Here is a 6881-nt window from a genome sequence, read left to right on the forward strand (position 1 = left end):
CAAGCTGCATCAGACGAGAGATGATCTCGGAGAAAAGACTTTGATGTTAGAACCTGTCCAGAGAGACTTACTCCAAGCAGAGCATCAAAAGCAGGATATTGGACACATGTATCAGATTGAACAAGGCAAAGTGAATAAATATATTGGAAAGCAGGAATCCTTAGAGGAGAGATTATCTCAACTCCAGAGTGAAAACATGTTGCTCCGACAGCAACTGGATGATGCACAAAACAAAGCCGACAGTAAAGAGAAGACAGTCATTAGCATCCAAGACCAGTTTCAGCAGATCGTGAAAAACTTCATGCTGAAATGAGAAACAAGGTCTGATGCTGGAGGAAAGAAACAAGGAGTTAATCAACAAATGTAATCATTTAAAAGAGAGAATATATCAGTATGAAAATGAGAAAGCAGAAAGAAAAGTAAGTATCCAGAAGGAGAAATAATGCTCAGACTTCCTGAAAGAAATTCAAAGTGATTCTTAATTCTGGCTAAACGTTGAATCTAGCTGAATATAAAAAATACACAGGCTATGAATCTATGGTCTCTAAAACAGACTAAAAAGCACACCTTGTATCCAGCAAATAAAAATTAGACCCGAGAGATGCTTCACTTTGAGTAGAGACATCGTGTCGCTTATGAAATGTTAAGAGATTAAATTCTAAATGTTTAATATAGACAGGTATTAGTAATTTACTCTTTTACTATTCAGAAAATAATTTTAATCTCTATATAACCACATGTCACTATCATGATGAAGCAGATAAAAGAGACTCTCAAACCTAAAATGAATATTTTGAAATTAAGCTTCAGTTACATGGATTACTTGACAGTCAATTCCATGTTTCCCAGATGCTATCACTTATATATAGTACTTTGGCTTCAGTAGCTTGTCATACCTTTTTGTCATATTTGTTGGTATAATTTTAATGTTATTCATGTAAATTTGAATTAACTTGTAAAACATTTCAGGCTTGAATCATTTATTCTTATGGCCTCTCAACTCTTTAAAGAGTTGCCATTAAATTGAGAATTCATTGACAAGTCATTTAAATATACTTGTCATTAAATCATAATTTGGGACTCAAGTGGTGAGCTTTAACCAAGCTCTTCTTGTTTTAATCTTCCCACTGCTATTTACTTAGAATATGTTTAGAAACAATTTACTCATAATTCTCATTTTAAGGATCAATTGCTATCATTTGAATACCAGATTGCCCAATAAAAATGAAGGGTGGCAGGACTTGAGAGCAGCAATAATGGAGTGAGTCAGGGAGAGGGCTGTAGGGGCTGTGGTCCAGAGGCAGGTGGAGGCCAGGCTATTGAGGCTCCTTGAGGGCCATGGGAGCAACCTCATTTGTAAATTGTGTTTTTCCTTTATTTTGGAGTGTAGTTGGTTTATACTTCTGCGTTAGTTTCGGGTGCACAGCACGTTGGTGCAGTTACACACGTATCCGTTCTCTCCCTGGTCCTCTCCCAGGCAGGTGACTACAGAGCACTGAGCAGAGCCCCCTGTGCTCCGCAGTGGGGCCTGGTGGTGAGCCAAGGGCAGAGGCGGGGAGGAGGGGGAGGTTAGGAGTCTGGGATTAACATAGACACACGACCAGATATCAGATAGATAAGCCCCAAGGGAATGGCCTCATTTTTCTGCTGGGATAGGAATCTGTTGGAAAGATCTGAGCACTGGATTAAATATGTGAAGATCTCTGATGTTAATCGAAGCCTCTGATAAAGAAAGAGGAAAAATGTTTCCACAGGGTGGAATTTTCCACTGCTTGTCCCACCTACACACCTGTTTCATTCTGGACGTGAGGTGGTGGAGCTCTGCAGATTTATCGGGAGGGGCAGGGCGTGGACAGTGGGGCTGCCTCCTTCGTCTGAGGAGCTTAATATCAGGAAGGCCGGTGGGGGGCCCTTCTGGGTCTGCAACCACATTCAGGGAGGAGGGAAAGAAGGTGAGTTGCTGTGTGTGGTGATAGTTTTCAAAGTCCATATGTTGGCCTTATGTATTACGAACACAACGTCATAATAAAGTGATTTGATAAACTCAGTGACAGAGAATCTTATTAGGCAGTTGTGAGACAACTTTGGCAAGAACTGGCTGATAGCCTCAAAAAGCAGTCTGCATCGGAGGCGTCCCTAGAGGTCATGTCACGTTATCATGCGAAGATAGAAGTTGAGGCACGGGATTTAAAGAACTTACATCAACTCACAAGTCAGGTATGTGTGAAACTGAATGTGTCGACAGTGAATACATAGGATAAAGTGTTTTCGGACACTCTTTTTCATGGACAGCTTCCTTTTTTATTTTCATTACTAGTAATTTACTATAATTTTTTAAATCTTTAAGTGCACTCATTTCTTAAACTCTGACTTTCATTCTGCCATTTGCATTATATATATTGTTTTCGTATATTATATACTCTTAGGAAAGTGGAGAATTGTGCATCATTCTTCACACAACTTGAGAGACTTCTTTTTCTTTTTTTTTTTTTTGGAGTTCTTTATTTTTTTTTTTTAATTTTTATTGGTTGAAGGCTAATTACTTTACAAAACAGTGTAAAGTACAAAAACAACAAAACAGTGGTTTTTGCCATACATTGACATGAATCATCCATGGACTTACATGTGTTCCCCCTCCTGAACCCCCCTCCCACCTCCCTCTCCATCTCATCCCTCTGGGTCATCCCAGTGCATCAGCCCCGAGCACTTGTCTCATGCATCCAACCTGGACTGGCGATCTGTTTCACACTTGATAATATACATGTTTCCATGCTGTTCTCTCAGATCACCCCACCCTCACCTTCTCCCATAGAGTCCAAAAGTCTGTTCTATACATCTGTGGAGAGACTTTGTTTTTGATTGAAGAATATTTTATTTCATGATCCCTGTATTACCATGATGAGGCAAGCCAGATAAAATTGAGAGGATAATGTTTAATGGAATGTTCCAGAAAATTATCATTTCTCATCTTCACTTTTCTGAATGGTGGTGCAGTTCTATATATATTTATTTTGTGCATTTCAGAATAACTTGTGCAGAAAGTGTATTATACAAACAAGTTGAAGTTAGGCACTGCTTTCTCTTCATTTCCAATACATTGTAAAAGCATGGGGTACTCCGATGGAGTATAATACCTACATCGAAAATAGAGAATTAAGAAGATTATCTAGATGGTGCCTTTGGATTTTCAAAAAGCTATTGAGTTATAATTCACGTATCATATAATTCACCCATTCCAAGTGTGTAGTTCAGTATCTCTGAGTCTAGATAGGTGTCACCTGTGACCACAGTCAATTTTAGAGCATTTCTACAACCCCAGAAGAAATCCTGCATCCCTTAGCTACCTCCTATAACCCGCCCCCATCTCCCTCAGACCCAAGCAACCCCCAGTCTAATATCTTTCTCTGTAGACATACCTGTAGTGGGTGTTTTATATAAATGGAATCATGCAGTATGCTCCTTTGGGATTAGCTTTTCTCATTTGATGTTGTTTTGCGGTTCGTCCATGTTATAGCACATATCAGTTTTTCCATTTCTGTTGACTGTCAAACAATAAACCGTACATGGCTATATTTATCCATTCATAAGTTGATGGAGATTTGAGTTGTTTCCACTTTGAGACTATTAATAATGCTGCTGTGAACTTTGGTTTATGCATTTCTGGATGGACATGTTTTTATTTTCCTGTGGTTGGATTTTGTCCTCAGAGTTCACTGGCTGATTTCACCTTTTCTTGCCTTTGCTCAGACTGTCCTTTCTGTCTTTACAGTTTCTTTTCCTCTTGGGTAGTCCTCCATTTATTCAGACCTGGTGCCCAGTCTCTCCTCCTCCATGGAGCTTTCCTGACTGTCCAGCTCTCATTGAGCCTTTTCTCTTCAGCCCTGTCATGTAGTCTGTGAAGAACAATCTAGCCCTTAATTTTGCATTGTTGTAATTGTTTTCATGAGGGAGAATCTTATCTGGGTATACATTGGTCTAACTGGGAGTATTTGTTGATAGGCACAGCACTTGTCTTGCATAAATGGAAAACAGTTTAGCTTAACAATTGTTAGGACAAAACTAAGTACTTCATGCCATGCCAGTTATTTCTTCTTGAAGATGTTTGTATAATAAAACTTTTATTAAAATGTATTTTAAGCAACTCAATGTAAAATTGAAAGCGCTTAGTCTAATAGAGGAGAATTGTTCAATTAAATGCTCATTTTTCTCCCTGACTCTGGGAGAAAAGTGTAAATTTGCCTTCCTTCGTTATGTAGGCAGAAGTGGGATTTACAGATTTCTAGCCTTTTACCAACTGTAAAGTTCTGGGAAGAGCCTCTCTGATATCCGTACCTTGTAACCTGAATTGTCTCACTGGAGTGCTTGCTAGACATTAACAGCTGTGGGAATGAATTGACTCAGAACTTTGATTTAGCAGTAGGGTAACATTTCCATGGCAGTGACGTCACCCTTCTTCCTCTGACGGTCATGTAAGTTCTGCACCACACTCTGTCCAGGAGGTGCTATGTGCATATTAACGTGTGGTCATTGTCCACTGAGTAGGACAGAGAGGAAGTAAGTTACAAATTACTGTAAGTGGAGAAAAGTACTGAGAGTACTAGCTGGTTAGTGGAGTCAGTGAACGTTTTTGAAGTACTGGACATGTGTTCTGGGCCTCATGCTCCCCCTTACTGCCCCTTGCAATGGTATGGAGAGTGATTTCAGGGTGACTTGTGTAGAAGACCACTTCTGTTGGCATGCCGTCTGCCTGAATTATCAAATTGTTTTGCAGGTAAAATACAGCGACCGTAATAACGCCAATTACAAACAGCTCTTAGTATCTGCCACGTCCTCTTCGAAATACATTATGTAGAGTCCCCAGTTTAATCTTCCCAGCATCCCACTGAGGTTGATGCTACCATTATCTCCATTTTATGGATGGAGAAACTGAGATACAGAAAGGTTAAGTAATTTGCCCCAGGACTCACAGCTCAGAACTGAGGGAATTGGAACACAGGCCCATGGATTCTGGCTCCCATGTAGTTCCTGCCTCTCACGCTAGTCCCTGAAGCATCTGGTTGTCACCAACAGCAGTGCTAGCTTTTATAATCACTGGAAGACCCGTGGTCATTCACCTATGTGGGTACTTAAAGTGATGGCTGATACGGAGCTTGGAATAAAAATATATGTATATATGTTCATCGTCAGGTAATTTTCTGTCTTTGTCCATCTGGGCAGTTTATAAATTTGTGTATTTATTTGAGAAAATCTAATCTAAACCATGAATGATTTTGTGTTTGAGTCCGAAAGGAGAGGTCAGTAACGAACAAAGGGCAGACAGTAAATATTTTCACTTTTTGGACTGTAAGGTGTTTATTGTAACAACTCAACTCTGCTGTATGGCAGGAAAGCAGCCATAAGCAATATGCAGATGGGAGAGACAGAAACTGACATTGGCAGATTCGCTAGGTTATTAGGAATTAAACAGTTGTTTTTTTCCTTTTTCTATTTTCAGCCTCAAGAAACACAGGATCAACATACAGAGGCTGTGAGATGTGCTGAAAAAACACAGGATCACATTCAAAAGTATGATTTAAAGCAGCACAGAAAACAACTTAAGTATAAAGCAGATAAACAGTATAATATGAGAATTAGATCAGTAATGATAATAAACACATTGTGAAGCTGGGTAACATTTCAGCTTTGAGCTGTTTTGAGATGCATATTTTCCCCCCCATTATTTCCATATTTTGCACATTATCCACAAGTGAAAAGTGAAAGTGTTAGTCACTCAGTCATGTCCGACTCTTTGTGACCCCATGGACTCATAGCCCACCAGGCTCTTCTGTCCATGGAATTCTCCAGGCAAGAATCCTGGAGTGGGTTGCCATTCCTTCTCCAGGGGATCTTCCTGACTCGGGGATCGAACCTTGGTCTCCTGCATTGTTGGCAGATCCTTTACCGTCTGAGCCACCAAGGAAGCCAATTATCCACAAAACACAACTAGAAAAACAGTACAGCTGTCAAATCATTTACTTTTCAAAATTCTAAAAGTCTACATAATTGAACCTGCAGATGTTTGTTCAGAAACAGTGTGGTATTTTAAAAATCTATGTGTGAAGGACTGCCGTGAGAGTCCAGTGGTTAAAACTATGCCTTCCAAGGCAGTGGGTGTGGGTTTGATCCCTGGTTGGGAAACTAAGATCCCACGTGCCTCACAGCCAAAAACCAAAACATTAAACAGAAGCAATATTGCAGTAAATCAATAAAGGCTTTAAAAATGGTCCACATTAAAAAACATCTTTAAACAAGAAACCCTATGTGTGAGAATCATTGTTTTAAAATCTGCATTTTTAGGCTTGAAATTGAAAATGCCGAGTTACAAACTACAGTCAAAAAGCAAGCGGGGGAAACTGAACAGCTTCAGGAAAACCTCTTAAGTACAAGATTGGTAAGTCAACCTCTTAATTTCTGTCATACTGAGGAAGAATTTTAATTTTTTTAATAGAAATATATAAGAATATTTTGGACAATGTGAAAAGTCTCATTGATTAAAAAGTTTATGCTATTTTACTAATACTGCTTGCTACTAATAGCATCAGTTCAGTCCCTCAGTTGTGTCTGACTCTTTGCGACCCCATGAACTGCAGCACGCCAGGCCTCCCTGTCCATCACCAACTCCTGGAGTCTACTCAAATTCATGCCCATCGAGTCGGTGATGCCATCCAGCCATCTTATCTTCTGTCGCCCCCTTCTCCTCCTGCCCCCAATCCCTCCCAACATCAGGGTCTTTTCCACTGAGTCAACACTTTGCATGTGGTGGCCAAAGTATTGGAGTTTCAGCTTCAGCATCAGTCCTTCCAATGAACCCCCAGGACTGATCTCCTTTAGGATGGACTGGT

General features: G+C 40.0%; 1 long non-coding RNA gene across 1 annotated transcript; it reads left to right on the plus strand.

Moving 5' to 3' along the window:
- Positions 1–6: 6 nt before the first annotated feature.
- Positions 7–6424, plus strand: LOC139034290 (uncharacterized). Its single transcript, XR_011486693.1, has 4 exons — positions 7–419; positions 2068–2217; positions 5495–5565; positions 6337–6424. It is a non-coding gene; the product is annotated as an uncharacterized lncRNA (long non-coding RNA).
- Positions 6425–6881: the final 457 nt, after the last annotated feature.

The sequence above is a fragment of the Odocoileus virginianus genome, unplaced genomic scaffold (genome assembly GCF_023699985.2).
Source record: "Odocoileus virginianus isolate 20LAN1187 ecotype Illinois unplaced genomic scaffold, Ovbor_1.2 Unplaced_Contig_232, whole genome shotgun sequence".
Classification (NCBI taxonomy): Eukaryota; Metazoa; Chordata; class Mammalia; order Artiodactyla; family Cervidae; genus Odocoileus; species Odocoileus virginianus.